This window comes from Siniperca chuatsi, linkage group LG1 (genome assembly GCF_020085105.1).
Source record: "Siniperca chuatsi isolate FFG_IHB_CAS linkage group LG1, ASM2008510v1, whole genome shotgun sequence".
Classification (NCBI taxonomy): Eukaryota; Metazoa; Chordata; class Actinopteri; order Centrarchiformes; family Sinipercidae; genus Siniperca; species Siniperca chuatsi.
The window spans coordinates 2,115,001-2,133,538 of NC_058042.1; the positions used below are offsets into that span (position 1 = coordinate 2,115,001).

Here is an 18,538-nt window from a genome sequence, read left to right on the forward strand (position 1 = left end):
ATTTGGTAAAAGGTACATTTAATGGAGCTGGACTGAGTGAAAAAGTAAATGTATTGAGTAATGCTACTGCTACTGTTGAGTAATTAGTGAACAAAAGTAATTACTTGAAAAAATAACGAGTAACTGATTACATTATCTAAGGAACTTGCCCAACACAGACCTGAACTTTAAAATATCTGTTATATTACTGAGGTCTTCCATCTGCATCGTGGCAGCAGAGCTCCCGACCCAGCCGAGGCCTCACAGGATCCAGCACTTCTAAAAACAGGGTCTGCCCACTCACCTGCCTTTCTGAGCTTTATGGCCCCTCTGCATGAAGACACTTACAGACTCTGTCATCAGCTGACATTAGATCATGCTTCTGATGAAAGGCCAAAACTAGCACTAGCTGCCTTAGCTGAAAATAGCACAGCTCCAATTAGCCCGTCGTTGCCCCCCTTTAGAACAACTCTGTCAGAGAAAATGAGCTTTGATGCCAAGTTGGGACCCTGCCATGTCCTGTTCATGGGAAACCACGTGTCCCAAAAAAATTAAGATAAAGGATCAGATAACACTGACTGCAGAGTCAATGAGAAATGGAAAAATGTTTGAGCACAGGCTCTGCAGAGGCTGGTTACAGTCTGGTTTGAAACAATCACAGGGATTTGAATCTTAAAATCCAGTAAAACAGGGGAATGAAAGGCAACTGATTCAAACTGATAGTTCTCAGGAAGCACTCCTCCCTCATGCAGAAGGTGCAGAGTCACCACCAGAGAATGTACAGCACCCTAAATAAACCGCTAAGTGTAGATGATGTTACATTAGTTTGAAAGAAGATATCGGTTTGCTTATCATGTTGCTGTGGGCGAGCGACACAAGCTAAGGGATTGGTTAAACTGGTCTGCAGTGTTAGAATAGTCAAGCGTACCCAAAGATCAGTAGCTGTGCTCTATTACTCTATTGAGCATCCCACACGTTACACACTCCAGGTAAAAGTAATCACTGGTAGGTGAAGAAAAGCTTTCGCAGGACAACAGGAGAGTTAGCAGAGACAAGGACTCGGTTCACAGGGAAATCAGCATTCACAATTGGGAGATTAAAAAAGGGTCTGATGTGCGTTAAACAGATAAAATAAAGACAATTTTTAAACCTATACATTTTGCCACCAGGCTCTCTCGAAGTGTCAGACATTGTGTGCATCACTTGATGCCATAGTCAGACCGACATTAGTACTGCATGAAAAAACGCAGCCTCCTCATTCATTTCAATGAAACCACTCTGTCGGCGCAGTGGGGGTGCCAACAAAAAGGGCTCCGGCAAAAAAAACCCGCAAGGTTGGAAAAACGCAAACAAGTGGAACGTGTTGCATTGCCTTGGCCAAATACTGTGCATGCAAGCGCACCTTTCTGGTAGATTACTTATGTTACGTAAACACTGTATTTCTACTGTTTACCTTGTGAACATCAATCATGGAGAATTAAAATGATTGTCACTGTGATAACTTTCCAAAGTTATAAAATCCTGTCTCATAGCGAGCTGAAAAGACGCAACGTGAAAGTTGAAAATGTTTCAACTTGAGAGAAAAATTTGCACTCATCCTGAGGTTTAATGAATCTGCTTCATAAACGTACAGCAACAAAGGAAAAAAGGAGAGAAACTGGCGGTAAAGGGTTGCAAGAACTTGAGTTCTGAGTTCAGACAGAGGCTGAGCTCCCACAGACACGGCCGGCGCCTCCGTTGTTAGCTAGCTTACAGCTAATGTCTGGTACATTGGCAACAATCTACAACTCAGCAATTACTAAACAGCCATAATAAAAAGGGCACCTACAGACACTTGGTCCAACAGGGTATTTGGGGAGTAGATAAAAGATGCTTGTCAACATTGTCTCATCCGTACCTGAAACAATACGTCCACACCCTGAACCTTTTTAACACAGTACTGTTTGTTTTTTTTATTATCTGGACATCTGGTGAGGCTGGCCTAGCTCAACATACCAGTCTGATTTCAACTATATTTGTGAAACCAAACATCTGCTCAGTTTAGGAAAACTTTCAGTGGTTTTAGGTAAAGAGCCAAAAAGAAGTGACAGTGAACCGTACATTCAGTTTGGCTCCAAAAGGGTGGAAGGGTCAAACCTCGCCTGTTCTTAACAGATGTCTATTATTTAAACCACAGCCACAATTCGAATGACATTTTTTTTTTTCCTGCTCTACAGCTTATCATCCATGAAAAGAGTCAGCACTCTTCTGAACATGAAGGCTGCACCGGCCATTAAAGAGATGAAAATAGCTTGTCATGCGCAGGTCTGAGCAGGTCAAACACTGAAATAACATCTCCTCGCGCCACGGCTCAGCCCAGTTCACAGTGAGTCATCACAGCCGCTAAATACCAAACGGGTGCACACAAGGAAAGAAAACACTGTATGCCCAATGAGAAAGAACAAAGCTCCATCGACTGTCTCAAAACATGACTGTGACTGTTTATTAATAAGCTCCCTTTATTGCTGTTTGGATAACTATAGGGTTGTTTCTTTAAAGTCAGACGGCTTAATACAGGAACTTGTGCAACGTGCAACAGTTTCTCCAATAAAGAAACAGGATAGTTTATAAAAAATAGAGTTTACATGGAGTTTCCTGCATCATCGCTGATACAAGGTGACTGCAACATCCAGAATTCAGATCCAGCACGTTATGATGTCTGTGTCCAGCGAGTCCTAATGAAAATACAAAGTGTTAATTAAAACACAGGTGAGACATGCAGTGTCCTATTAACAGGGAAATGTGAGAAACCTAACAGATGAGACAGCATGCTGCCGATAATGAGCATGCAGGCAGGATAATTGAAGTTGGCAAAAACATGTTGTTGTTTTTTTAACAATCGAAAGCATGAGCGATATTTTAAAAGGAGAAAGAACAGAAAACCTGAATGCTGATGGTGACTGAAAACCCAGAGGCAGCAGAACAGATACAATAACTGTCATTTTGAAATGTCTGAGCTGAAAAACGAAAACGTCCTTCAAAAGGAAGAAAGAGAGATACAAAGGCATCTCAGATTACTAACTCTGCATCTGTCAAAAACATTTCAAAACGTTGTTCTGAAACTGCTCGTCATCTTACAGTTGTGTGCTGGTCGCCTCAGTGTGTTAGTGCAAAGTAATCAGCAACTGCAGCAGGAAATGTATATGACCAGGACACAATGTGTGAGCTTGGTAAAACGCCACTCTACAGTTTTGGACAACCAAACCATGCATAAAACCATCCATAATGTTCAGCACATCAGCTCAACTGGTCAACAAACATTAAAGGGACAGTTCACCCCAAAATCAAAAATACATATTTTTCCACTTCCCCATCCATCTGGAGTGTTTTGGTGCGAGTTGCTGAGTTTTGGAGATATCGTAGAGATGTCTGCTTTTTTTTTTATATATATATAATGGGGCTCTATGGCACTCGGCTTGTGGTGCTTTGAAAGCACCAAAAAAATTACATTTGAAAAACTCAACAGTGTATCTCAATGTCTCTTTCCAGAAAGCATGACCCAGTTCCTCAAGAAAATCCACAGACTTTGTTGTGAGCAGTTTCATTTAGGAACTATTTTCTTTTTACAGATACTTCCTACATGAAACTGCTCACAACAAACCTGTGGATTTCACAAAAAAATACAGCTTGAATATATATATATATATATAGTAAGAAGTAAGAAACACCTTAACTTCCAGATGTGCCATGTGAAAATTGAAGCTAACAATGTTTGCAAACAACAGTATGAGGGAGGGAAAGGGAGCAAACAAGCACGGAAAGGAAGAGAGACGATCCTGGAAGCTGACAGTTAAGAGCCTTGATAACTAAAGTGTACAAACAGGAAACCTTATTTCCAAAATGACGCTTTTAATTGTGTATAATTTGAATGTGAAATGACTGTAAACCTTTTTCAGAGAAGACCCAGAACAAGGGAGATTGGAAATGTTTGTAACGGAACAATTCACTCACTGTTCATCGTTCCATGTAATTGAGATAAATTAAAAGGAAAACAGACTTATGCAAAAACAATAAAATGCATTTTCAAGCTAAAAACTGGTTTGTTATTTGCCCTACTTTAACGCAAAGAATGAAGAACGAATAATTACGAATGCATTGCTTTGTAATAACAAAAATAATAATAGTAATTCCACTATCAATTACTTCCTAAAGATTTTCATCAGCCTTAAAGCATGTGTTTACTGTTAACTCGATCCAGGTTTGAGTCTGATCTGGCTTCTGGCTCAGGGAGAGTTGTTCATATTCATCAATATTCAGTGCACTGACATCCAACACTGGAACAATATTAATTTTTAATTTGAGTGATGATCCCCTGTAAGAGTATAATCTCTTAGAGTCTGAGGGCTGGAAAGATTTCTGAAACCATCACTGAAATCCAAACTGAGCGAGGCGTTCCTGGCAGAGACGGTCGCACTGCAGTGATGAAAGTCCGCCGGCTGAAAGCTGAATCCCCTCTGGACAACATACAGGATATAGTACATCATCATTTTATGATGCTGGATGGATCCAGGAGTGACTGCGAGATGAAGGGCTGTGATTTAGTGTATTTGGTGGAAGAACTTTCTCTCAAGCAGCCACGTCTACTTTAAATTATTGATTCCCCGCATTTCTCTCCAGTCTCCAGGGCCGACGGGGCCGACGGGGCCTGAACTTTACTGCCCCTACTGAGGGGGCAGAGAATGGTCTCTGTGTTTCCTCTGATGGATTTGTCCCTGTCCTCACTGATGAATGTTGGTACGAGAAGATGGCAGCTCTAGAAAGAAGCTGTATCACTGGAATGCAAAAAATAAATAAATAAATAAAAAAGACTATGGGAGACTATGTCAACGCAGATGGCAAGTTAAGTTAAGTCTGGCTCAAGTTTTGCCGCAATGCAACGCAGCGTCATCAGGCAACGCACTGTTGGCCAATCAAATACGTGCAAGTGCACATTCCACATGAACAGTGTAATTCTACCGTTTATATCGTGGAAGCTAAAACTTTATCAAAACTGAAATTTTCTGTGAATATTTATGCTCCCCTTGAGGACGAATCGTCTCTTTGTTGGACACTCTACTTCCCTGTAGTGCCACCATGAGATAAAATTGTCAATTATGTACACCACATTTTCAAAACTAAGACTACAAATGTTTTAATAATAATAAATAAATTGCTGCAAACATTCATAGTCACAAGAAGATAAAACCTACTGTTTTCACTAATGTTTCCTCTAAAGCTTCCACTTTAGAGTTGCCACTTGTGCACAAGAAACATCATATTCTCTCCTAACAGAGAACTACAAACAAAAAAACCGTCTCTTCATCTCTTCTTTCCTGTTAGCAGCTTGTGAAATGAGAGTCAGTCGAGATGTATCTGGGTTAAAGACAATACTTCAATAAGAAATCTTTCAGCGGCCTCCTACGTCTCTGCGCTGAAGATGACAAGATGAGTAAACAGTCCTGACTTCTTGTGGTCCTATATTTGCTCTTTTTAAAATACAAGCAGATCTACAGCACGCCACAGCCTACGGCTACCTTCCTGAGCAATATGCGCGTGTGTGTGTGTGTGTGTGTGTGTGTGTGTGTGTGTGTGTGTGTGTGTGTGTGTGTGTGTGTGTGCTGCAGACACTGTGTGACACCACCAAACCAAAATCCACCAGAAACAGGAATGAGTCAGGCTGTCCCACAATGCACACTAACTTATTGGGACTTTTGCTGCAGCTGAACAGTGTAGATATAAAGAACATTTCTGACAGGTTGGAGACTGAGACAAGGGCTTGATGAGACAAATGTGTATTCGTATGAGCCAGCTGAGGAAATCTTGGCTTGTCCTCCAGCTCCTGGTTGCCAGTTTGAGCAGCTTGGGGAGACAGAGTACTGTATCTACTGAATGGCAGGCAGGTTTTAGATGGCTTTGTCACATTTCAAGATGCATTTTTAATCACGGCTCGGCGCAGTGTATCGCCTCGCCACCCCCAGCACAGAAAATACCAGGGTCAGCAAAGAGCATTGGCTGTACGCTCTCCACAAAAATGAGTTTAGACTGTGTTTTCTGCTGATTATAATGAGAACAAATTGAGCTTTAAGTGTGTTGGCTGATGATGGAGCCTGGTGTCGCTAATGCTCGGCCCTGCGAGGTCGGTAACAGCCTCACACAGATACAGCAGCACAGGACAAACCTAATTAATGCAGCAACATAAGCGGTTAAATATGACATTTATACATACGCCAACCACACAGAAGCCCACACATACAGTACACACACAGCTAAAAAACACAGACAGGATTAACTCATGTCCCTAGTCATTATAAATTCATACAACGCCATTGAAAATGTGTTAATGACTTACTGTAAACACCACTGACTGAATGTAGTAGAAGTAGAGTGGATTTTGGTGTGCATTTAAAACAAAGTAAAGCCCTGCATACACAATAAACTGCTCTGCTGCCCAATGACTGTTTCCCCTCGAGCACAGAACATCATCTGACAAGTGTGGATCACAACAAACTTGATTACTTTAGACATTTATAGGCTTTCACCCAAAATAGTTCAGGAAGATTGTAAGTACAAGAATGAGACTGTCCTCACCAGAAATGCATCAGCATTGGTCATTTGTTTAAATGCCGCAACAACCTATCTTTACATTTAGCTGACAAAAACCTTTTCTGGTTGGTTTTATGACTTTTGGACGTAGCGTTAAAACAATGCAAAACCTCTGATGTTTGATGGTGGGTGGGTGGATGTGGCAACAAAGTGTGTGACTTGGACAAGCTGTGCATCCCCTTTACTTCCAGCTTAACCAAGTCGTTTTAGTTGCTCAAACCTAGCCAAACTTTAACTATAGGACCCCATTTCCACTTTTCACTTTCAGCGAATATCTCCTGGGTAACAAACAAAGTGGCTCGGACCGAGCCACACAACACTATTCCAGCCAATCTGCAACTGGTGGCGTTCGTTCTCGCACACGGGACAAAGGGCAGTGGGACGGTAAATCTGGCACATCAGTGTAAACGCATTATCAAGAAGGAGAGATGGCCGAGAAACAGCCAAAGTGGAGAAGGTCAATTTAACAAAAACTGAGAAAGAAGTTTTATGATCAGGCAAGGGCGAAGCGAGCGTTAACATGCGTCTTTCCAACGGTGGAGACACCTCCGAGAGTTGAAAGGCATGAAGACGGATGCTGAGGTTGCTCCGGTTCTGCTTGACAGGTGGGTAACATTACTGTTGCTATGTTTCACAGAACCAATAGGTCAGTATTGTTCTGTCCTGTTTGCTAATGTTTGTGTTACATTACTTGCTGTGTCGTTGTTCGCTTTATATCATGGTATTTGTCCGTACAATGTTTGCGAAGGGCTTTATAGCCACGAAGACCTAAAAACACAAGTTTGCTAGCATAGTGGGATTATTTGGATCGATGCATAATTCGAAATGCTGTGCTAGGTAACATTACCTTCCTTGTTAGCTTAGCTACAATCCTACAGCACTGTCTAAAATGTAAGACACTTTCATTTACACTTAGCCACCTATATGCATCACAAACCTGATTGCAATCTGTCTCTGTTTTCTGCTACAAGCAAAGAAGGGTCAGTCCTACTCCAGTCCAGAGAGACGTGGTGATGCACCTGAAGCTGTTTGGTACATACTCTGTGAGTAACTGCTTCCACTTAGTTGGGAGGAGTAAACACTGTGTATGTGTCTTGAAGAAACTGATGCATTTACACCTTTTCATCATCTAAGTGTAAATATTTGAGGTATTTGAGGTCAGATTTAGAAAGCTCATTTTTCCCCACAGGGTTTTAAATATACCATGAAATAATGACTATTCCCTTAAGATGATGTAATTTATGTCTAAATAGGCTTTTGGGGTGGAGTGTAACAGTGGGGAATCACTGGCTGCATTACATAGCAGCAAGAGCAGGGAAACCCGGTTAAACCGAGTGCAGGCGGCACATAAGGTATGCAGGTATGACACTGAACCTCTATCAGCTGATAATCAAACAGCAGCAGGTGACGAAGGTGGTGTGGTGAACTTTAATTTTATATTTTCACAGCTTTTAAGTGTTGACAGAGACATTATAGTACCTTTTCTATTTGGATTCAGCCATGTGAAAGATGTGTGTTGGTCTGTATTGTTCACGATGCTGTTGGTACGCATATTTTATTTTCAGCTCAAGCAGCATTTGCCTTTTTTGTGTGCCAAATACAAATGAAGTGGAAACCATGCCTACCCGACTCAGACTGCTACTCTAAACTAAACCAATGCAATATCAGTTAAAGGCTGTTTGATTTGAATGGCAAAAGGGCGGGATTGCTTCAAAATTTGTGATGGCTGTAATTGTTATATTTCATGTCGTGCAGAAGAACCATTTAAGGTTGTTTAGCAGGAAGAGACGTTTTTTCTGGGAATGTAGTGACGTCATTAATTTATGCTAAATTAATTGTCCACATGAACCTAAAAACAATTGTTTGTTGCATAATTTAAGCATTAGTATTAATTACTTGTGCAATTCAAATGTGATCAAAACCTTGAAGGACAAATAAGGTTTATTATTATTATTATATTATTTTGTGATTTTGTTGATTTAGTTCATTTCACTGTACTCACCAAAGTATTAGCTAAGCTCTGGGAACCCAATAACATCACTAAAAAGAGGTCAGACGATCAGTCAGGTTTTGAACAAACAAACAATTAATCTAGATTATCTAAACCTATCTGGCGGTCAAACTGAAAGTCATCACACCTGAAATGTCAGTAATAATCCCTCGCTGCAGTAAGTACAGTAGGTCAAAGTTGAAGCAGGAAGTGGGTCTATAGTGAAAAACTGCCTTGATTTGTGGAGACTAACTTGTTGAACAAAAGGTGTGCATGTCATGTTCATTCATTCATTAGATGTTCTATATTTTCTCTGAGCAACGCAAAAGGGGAACTCCCTGACCTGAGCTCTGTGCAGCAGGTTAATGAGAAATTATTCTCCAGTTCGGCTGACAGCGAACACACAGAGAGAGTCCGAAGCTACTAACACGCAAACAGAGAAACGGCCAATTAGACACCACAAATAAATTCTTTAAGGAGCTGAAAGTCCTTAAATAAATGTGTACAGTGATAATAAGTGTTAATACATTTGACAGAAGATATGACTCAGAGCAGCAGCTGTTGTTTGTCTGTGTTTCTAAGGACATTCCCACACAGATAGTCCAAGATGGATCAGGAACAGTAGGCACATTCAGAGAGATGCACAGGCTGACGTGGGCTGGAAACCACGGCAACAACTGATAGACAGCGACCTCTGACCTGTTCCTCCATACAAGGAGATTTACCCAAACAGGAAATACAGAGATTTAGAAAATCAGTGCTGTCTGTGGTATATACTGTATACATTGTGTACAATCTGCAGCTCACGTCTGTTTTTTCTGTGACTGGAAGTGTTTTCTGTCATTTTAAACATTCTGAGGAGGCTACAGCTGTCACCATCTTTGCTGTTTACAGTTACCAGTTAAAAGGTGTTTTCTTCTATTGCGAAGTTAGTGGAAAAGACACTGTTTACTTGTTTATAGTAGACAGTGTCCATGTTACTCTACTTAGCAGTAGTACAGCAGACAGTACAACTCCGTCGTTCTTCTCACTGGTCATTATTATTACTACCTGTCCTCTCCACTGCAGATCAGCTGATCATTTAGAAGATGGATTCCCTCGTCTGTTCACTAAAATACCGTTGCCTGGGTTTACTTTTACAGGAGTGGCTAAAAAACATTGGATAACATTAATGCAGTAAGTTTCCTTTAATAAACATCTAGGGGAAGTTTTAGATGGTTGACAGCAGTCCTGGACTGGCCGTCAGGAGCAGCTGATTGGTTCGGAGTGTCAGGCGTTAAAACTGCAAAATGAAATGTGTAATAAATCAAAGAGAAAACAACACAGTGTTGTAATAATTGTCAAGCCAGGGAACCAAGAAGGCAGGGATAAAGACACTCAGGCAGAGTAGGTGCAGTTTTATCTCTTTTAATGAAAGAAAAAAGGCTTACACTGATACTCAGACAGGCAGTGGTAAAAATCAGGAAGGCAGTCCAACAAAAGCAAACAAGTCTAAGCAATAATCCAAAATCCAAAAGTGAGGTCAGAGAGAAACAGAATAAATCCAACACACTGGGGAAACAAAGACCGGTATGCTTGACAAAAAGACAATGACGATCTGACAAAGAGACAAGGGAAGCACATACTAAATTCACTCAGGTGAGGGGAGACAACAAGACACAGGTGAAACCAATCAGGGCGGGGCAAACAATCCAGGCGGGAAAAGCAAACAAAGACAGGAAATAAAACTACAAGACACATGAGAAGACAGAAGCCCTCATGAGGCCGGCGGTGAGGGCGGAACCCCTCTGGAGACCGTCAGCGAAGGCGGGACCCCTCTGGAGGTCAGGAGGCGGCGGCAGCGATCCAGCAGAGGTAGGTGGAGGTGGAGGCAGAGGCGGAGGCGGCTCAACCAGGACAAACGGTGGCTGGGGTGATGGAAGTAGCTCCAGTTACTTTTGTTGGGATTTGTTGGGTCTCTAAATAATATTATAAAGAGTACGCTCTAGACCTGCTCTATAGGAAAAGTGCAATGAGATAGCTTCTGTTATGAATTGGTGCTATATAAATAAAATTGAATAGAATTACTCAGAGCTACATGATGATCAACACAAGAGCTCTGAGGAAATGCCACTGAGACACTGTGACACTGACAAACTGTTGAAACTGAAGACACTCTGCTGTTTTTAACTATTTTGGATGTTTCTGAAGCAGCTTTTGGTGTAGTAATAAAACTAAAAGATATGCTACTGGTATAAACAGTACACAGAAAAAATCTTTTCAACAAACGGTTGCAGTATTTGTGATCTGTCTGTGAATGTGTGGAGATTCTCCTGAGCTGACGTTAGATTCTCAGCCTAAATTATTATTTAGGCCCACGGTTGACAAAAAAAACTTTGCATTTAAAGAGAAATTAGTGTATTTGTCCATTATTCCATCTTTCACATCATCATTTAGTTTTTTTTCTCCATTGACAATTATAATACATGTCTTCATAGTTTTTCTGTCCAAAGGTTACTTTTTTAGTTTTTGTCTTTAGTTTTGTTGACAAAATTAACACTAAATGTTTGGTGTTTTACTTGATAAATTACTTTAATTATTGATTAATTAATCCATTTTCAAAATTGCCATTGTTAATAATTTATTGCAGATTGACTAATGGATTAAGTGATCATTTCAGTACTACAATAATAAAATAATTCCTCAGCACTTTGGTTAAATGTCATAATTCTGATGGAAAAAAGCAACCTCATAATTTTCTATATGGCAGCACACAACAGTTAACACCTTTTGTGGCGTCAGATAAAACAGTGAGTAAGATGAAGAGGAGAAGATACTGAATGGAAACAGGAGGAGGGGAAGGAAGGAACGATGAAAGACTGAGAAGAGGTGAAGACTGGTGATGTTTTCCAAAGCTCAGGTGGTGTTATTAAAATGCTCACAGTCGTCCCAGACGCGACATGACTGAGAGTCACTTCAGCAGCAATCTGGAAAGTAATCAGGCCAATTTGTTACCTAAATGACTCGTGTCCCATCGGAGAAGTGCTGGTCTGAAATCAGCCAAGTGATTTGTCATGTTGACAGGAACAAAGCTGAAGCAGCAGTGTGAACAGTGAGGCTTGGCAGTGACTAAACAAGAAATTACAACAACTTCTGACCTGCATAACAGCAGTCACACAGACAGAAACACACTCCGCTTATAAAGCCACAGTAAGTTTTAAAAGTTTTAAGTGTTATTAAAGAACAAGAGGAGAGAAAGACGTGTCAGTCACTCATCGTCACTATCACCATGGCGTTCCCAGAACGGCTAGCGAGCTTCATGTTTGTTTTTAGACTGGAAACTAAATGAAAAAAGAAACAAGCTGGAACTGTTTCTCTTTGTACAGGACAGACTCTGGATCCTCCAAATACATGTTAAGTGTTGTGAAATCTCTCTTAGTTACATTCCATTCTCATCACACCCTAAACATAACCGTTTCACGTGACCTTGTTGTTTGCACAGGCTATTTTCATCCCCCGCTCATCCCATCTGTTTTGTAACCAACCTTGACATCTTATGACTACCTCTTTGTTTCCATATTTTCCTGTGCGCTTCATTAAACCTCCAAACATTGTTGAACTTTGTTTTCCGAGTGCTTGTTACTTCCAGAAGTCAACTCTCAGGGGTCAAGCCAGAGAGATGCTGAAGTAACAGATCACCGTGGTGTCAGAAGTGGGATCCTGGACTGAGGTAAGTCACTTTAAAATGATTGTGAGTGATTTGCCTCTCTCCAGGATTCTGTGGTGTTAAGGATGTGATTGGGATTTAAAGGAAGAGTGTTTCCCCTGTCCAAGTATAATTGTTTTGAAGGAAAGGGTGTCGATGAAGAGGATATCACTGTCGCACATAGACTGTACCCAGATTTGAATAATGACTTAGGCGAAGGTATCTCCGGACACACACACACAACACAAGGTTGAGCAGGAGGGATAAGGAAAAAGAAGGCAGACAGAGTAAGTTTGCTGACTTAGAAAAGAATGGATTAAAGGTCGAAGAAGAAAAGACGAGAAGAGTTAGACAAATTGCAAACGCAGCTAGAGGAATGAAAAAGGGCAAACCAAGAAACAGAAAAGGAGGAACAGGGGAGTGAGGATGAAGATTTAGTACATTCACACCCCTTTATGATCATTGGAGAAAATGCTGTGACCAAGCAGTCGTGCTTGACTGATTTACTGGCTGTTTGTAAAGATGTACCAGATCCTCGTGAAAATCCTGCTGCTTTTGTCTCATATGTTAAACAATCCACTCAGTATCATCAGTACAATGGCAAAGACTACAGGTTCATTATTCTCAAAATGGTGCCTGAATTGACTGAAGAAGATTTGATTAAAAACCGTTAAAAGTGGGGGGTGGAGCCAGAGGTGGGTAGTAACAAGTTACAGTTACTCCAAGAATCCTTATATTTACTTTTTGACATAACAGACTGTCTATTATACACATGCAGACGATGTGCTTATTTATTTTCCAAATCATCATATAACATAGGCGACAACAAGCAAATAACATAATTTAAAAAATCTTTACTTATTGGTGATATAGAGCATAATATTAATGTAATATTTTGTGATCACACTTGAGAGATATACACCAGGACAATATTCCCAGTGTGTATGTGGCAGGTTATCTAATCAGGAGATGATGACAAGTCATCTCATCACAAATAAATTTCAGGTGTATGTTCACTTCTTTACCTTTACCTGAGCAAGACTATCTGTGGTTGAAATAATTCCAGTCATATCTGTATCAAATAAAAGACTTGGGGAGTGTGCCGGTGTTTTTTATTTATTTATTTTTCTTCCTTGAGTTACTCACTACTCAAGTCATTTTTTCAGTAAATACTTTTGTACTCTAACTCAAGTAGTTATTTTGATGACTACTTTTACTTCTACTTGAGTACTTGTTTTTGCAAAGTAACAGTACTTTTACTTGAGTACAGTTTTTGGCTACTCTACCCACCTCTGGGTGCAGCCCATAGCACCACAAGCAGAGGAGGACGACACACAGCAGTGTCCCATGACATGGAATTCACTGCGTAAACAGTGATGCCCACAGACAGGAGCCCCTGCACATTTAAAGTTACCTGGTGCTTTTAAAACCCTTCCAATGATCACTCTTGCCATGAATGGTATAGAGTTTCCTTCTGTTATACATATGATATGATACAGGAGCAACAGGCTCATCCATATCTATGAACAACTACAATGGACCAGTTTCAGCTGCAATTATCAAATCTGTGGGAATTAATGGGGTTCCTATTGTATGCCCAAAGACTCTTTATCTGTAATACCCTGTGATGATCCACAGATCAGATTTAATCATAGATTTGTGATCATTCCTCACTCACTCACCTGTGAACTTGCTGGAAGGAGATTTGCTGTTTAAGCCTGGGTGCTCATTGACATTCACAAAGAAGGGATTCTCTATTGATGTTCCAACAGCAAATTCTGTATTCGCAACTGATGCAGACACTGAATCAAACAAAACGTCAGCTTCAAACTTGACAACAGAACAGCATGCCAGCCTACAAACCAAGGTCTCAACTCTAATTCCAGAGAAATACTGGCCAGTTGATAGACAACCCTCTCAGATTGTCGCCACAGACATGTACTAGACACACCTACTGCATATCTGTCTAGGACACTTGCTGTTGTGGTGCAGGGCATGCCTGCTTGCTCCAACAAGCAAAAGCTGAACCGATGTTCACCCCGGTCTTGCTGCTCCTTTTGTCCCTGAGCACTTGGGATTGGTACCAGAGTGAAGTCGGGCGCTGTTGCTGCATGTGCAACGATGGTGCTGAGAAATTGGTACTTTCACATCCTCTTATTCTACACACAACACATTAGGTTACCGCCATTTTGAACAACGTAACTTCACAGCACACGACTGCTCAAAGAACAAGTGGTTATTAAAATACATTGACTGCTACTGCAGGCCTGACTATCTCCACCTCCTCCACATCTAATCCAGCACGGTTGTTATACAAACTGCTACACTCAGATTCATCATAACACAAATAGGATGTGCCTGCTCCTCATGAGTGCATGCGTGAAATTGTTTCAAACTCAGCTTGCAGAAGTGATTTGTCTGCCACTCCTTTTGAAGACGGCAGAGTGATTTTTGTTGATGGCTCTTGTTGTAAACCTAGTGACTCTGTTTATCAGTATGGCTACTCTGTGGGTGAACTACCAGACTGGGTTTTAGAGGCTCATTTACTTCATCACTCAGCTCAGGCTGCTGAATGGATTGACTCAGGTTATGCATTTGATGTAGCTCATGATTTTGGCAAACTACGGCAAATTAGACGTTTTGTATCTGCTCAAAGAGGGCAGTTGAAAATAATTAATCACAACATTAAGGTAATTTAACTACTTTGCCACCTCGTCCCTATGCGAACGTTGTCGCTCTTTATACTACGTCACCTGGCATTATTTTCTCTATTACATTCATGAGTAAAATGGCACGCTGTCTCTGCACAATATAAGTCAGTAGAGACTAAATGGCGTGAAATGACACGCGAAAAGCAAAAAAGGCGTTGTCGTATTCATACAACATTTGATACCAGGCCTGGCGGACATCTGCACTTTACTGAGTGCACTCTTCTAGTTCGACTGTTATCGATGTCACTGTGGATCCATATTACAGCAATAAGGTTGGTGAGTAAAACTGCTCTCATAGCTGATAGGAATGGTGGTCAAAACTGCAAAAAAAAGAGCCAACTTCTCCAGATCAGGGCAGATGCTCCATGCTCCTTAAAACAAACAAATCAACAAACGTTCAGGTTTGGACGTCAAATGGACAGGTCTGTGTTGGGTTCAGTTAAGATCATCACATTTCCTTTTTGGGTTGGAGAACAAGTTTTCAGACCTGTGGAGAGCTCTAACATCACAGTATCCCTGATGCATGAACAGTCATCTTCCAGCATGTCTCAATACATGAAATTAAAATCACTAGATTATTTTAATTCCTGACACATCTGTCATTTTGTTATTAATGATAAGAATTAACAAACAAGGGAGGACAAGTTGGAGTAGAACAGAGTATACTGGAATACAGTTGTCAGCAAGTGGAAAAGGACCAATCCAGTCAGTTTACCTGAGTGATGTATGCCTTCCTGAGCACATCTTATTTTGTCAGCAATGTCACCTTCAGTGTGTGTGTTTGTGTTGAAAATTTGTGCAAATGTGTGCTGCTATTTGAGTCTGACAGAAGAGCATCATCATTTATCATTCTTGTCAAAACAACTGAAACCCCTCGAGGAAAAAGAAAGTCAACATACCTGCCTGAGACGGTGTTTTGTCAGACCTCGGCACAGAGGGGCTGACAGGTTGGACTGACGGATAAACGGTGAAATAAATGTCCTCCGTCTTGGGTCCAGACTCGGCGTTCAGACCTGTGCAAGAGACAGCAGGACAGCGAGAAGTCAACACACAAACATTTACATAAAGATACACAGATAGAAAGTTTTCCTATGATCTGTAACAGCTGAAGTGTGTTTTACTGCTTTAAAAGGAACTTTTTACTGCGGTACTCTCAATGTACATACAGTAAATCTGTTGCCATGTTCTCTCACTCTTCTGTTAGTTAAGGATGCTTCGTTAATCCAATATAAAAGGAGATAGTTACAGAGGAAAGAGGCCACACCTGATAAACTTTACAGCCTTCTGGTTCATTTTGTGAGTTAACTGCAAGTATTGGAATGAGGGTAAAGAATAAAAAGTGATATTAATAACACTAGTTTTTAAATTCGAATACTGTAAAATATTTCTAGACTTAAAACTGGGAGTGCATAGTGAATTATCAATATGGACTGTTTTCTTAATCCTGCTCCCGCCATGTGTGTTCCACACCAGCCGCAGCAAAGTTTAAACCGCCCGCTCCAGCAAGATTTGCATTGGGTCCCGCGGGATCCCAATCCCAATGCAGTCTACTAGAGGTCAAAATCTCCACGGGGGACCTTTGAGGTCAATACATTTAAAAGACATGTATTAATGAATCAGTTCAAATCTGTGTGTGCTAAATGTACTGTATGTGTAGTTCTTCCATTAACAGTGTGAATAATCCAAGTCCAAGTACATTTTCAAGTGGCGTCTTCTTCGCCTCATTCTGGTGCGCCAAGTCGTAACGGGCTCCTTACTGCCCCCTGAGGCCGGAGAGCAGAAAACACTCCCTGCAACTATATTTGGTGAGAACCGCAGTCGTAGTGGAGTTCGTTTTTTAAATCCTGCATCGGCCACTCGGGGCTCATTCCACATTTGAAAACAAATTTGGACAAGTGTCAGAAAGGTAAAATTGATTGATTGATTGTTATATTGGAAGTGTTTTCTAACACCATGTTTCGGTTTTACAAGAGATTCGACCTAACTGGTTGGTTTGGTCTGGTTACCTTCCCCTCCTCTGAGCACAGCTGTTTTGCTTTGGGAAGCATCCAGGACTGTTTCCCAAACAGTGGATGAGCCTTGAAGCAGCCTTACAACACACCTAGACGAACAAATCTATTTTGCCGGCTAGATGGAATAAATAATAGAATTACAGATACCAGTGTGTGTGTGTGTTTGGCCAGTGTGCAATCAAGTGTTGATCCAATGTTGCCCTCCACATTAAGTGAAATGCACACATGCCCTGGCCTCTGCATCATGTCCCTTGTGTGTGGGAAGGCAAATTGAATCCCATATGGGAACGGCAGACTCCAGCAGTAAAAGTGAAATCTTCTATACAGAAGCAATTACAGAATGTAAATGGCTGCCACTGAAAAATTGCCATCTGTAAATGGTTTCAAAAAGGGGGATAGGATTATAACTTTAATAAGAATTGAAATGACTTTTGTGTGTAGATGAAAATGAAGCCGAGGACAGATGGGAAGCATCAATGGCCTCACATCTTTTTGATGTGTGGTCTATGACGCCATTAGCCCACATGTGCACATAGGAGGTTTAAAGTGTCAAAAACAGGATTACTGACTAAACCCACCTCACAGATCCCTGCTTTTCATCGTACATCTGAAAGCAAACCGTGCTGTGTGTGTGTGTGTGACGCCTGCAGCCACTGACACCAACAGGTGTGTTTGTTGACGCTTGTTTATGATGCTTTCTGTGAGTGCGGGGATTCAGAGAAGTTAGAGCCTGGCAGTGTCCACAGAATCCGCCGAGTCTTTCCCTAATGCTCCTTTTTATGTTAATAATATAACAGCTCATATAATCTGACTAGAGATGAGCCACTGATGTGGCACGAAATGAAAAATTTAAAAATTCATTCATTCACTGATGCAGAATTAACAGTAAAGTGCAGCCTCATCGTCTTTTTAACAGCAGAATTTCTGACTGCTCAGCAGTCAAACACTGGCAGTGTGACGGCAGCAGTGAAAGTGGCAGCTGGTGAGAAATGTTGAAATGTGGAGCTGTGACACATGTAACGTGTTTCACTATCTCAATCCCATGTAACTGAGTTTGCAAAAGCACACTGGTAGATACACGTAGATACATATTTATCAGTTCTTTACTTTTAGGTGGGAAAGGTTTAAATAGGTTCGGAGAACAAGAAATCTCTTATGTTGAGGTGGATTTGCTACTTGAACTTTGTAACATGATGAAATTGCTTCTCATGATCAACACAATCTGGAGCTCAGTGTGAACGTTCTTGAGAGTTTTAACTCAACAAGTTGAATTTGGGAGTTCAAACTCTCCAGAACGGGAGGACGCAGTACGCTGCATTTGCACTTGAGACAAGAGCATACTCAAGGTATGTAAGTATGTTTACAATGAAATCCAATCTAATTCCACACACCACACTGCCTCTGTTTGCTTTCGTAAGGACTCCTCTCACCCCGCTCAGAGACTGGTTTCTCTCCTCAGGTGCCTCCGGACCAGGACCAGCAGACTGAGAAACAGCTTTCCCCCCCAGAGCTGCTTCCTGCTGAACTCTGCCCCCCGCTG

At 41.1% G+C, this 18,538-nt stretch overlaps 1 long non-coding RNA gene across 1 annotated transcript in view; it reads right to left on the reverse strand.

Moving 5' to 3' along the window:
* Window positions 1-18,538, reverse strand: part of LOC122873310 — a 103,391-nt gene that overhangs the window by 40,976 nt on the left and 43,877 nt on the right. Inside the window, exon 3 of the long non-coding RNA XR_006377395.1 lies at window positions 15,886-15,999. This is a non-coding gene — a long non-coding RNA (uncharacterized LOC122873310). The remainder of the gene's footprint in view (window positions 1-15,885; window positions 16,000-18,538) is intronic.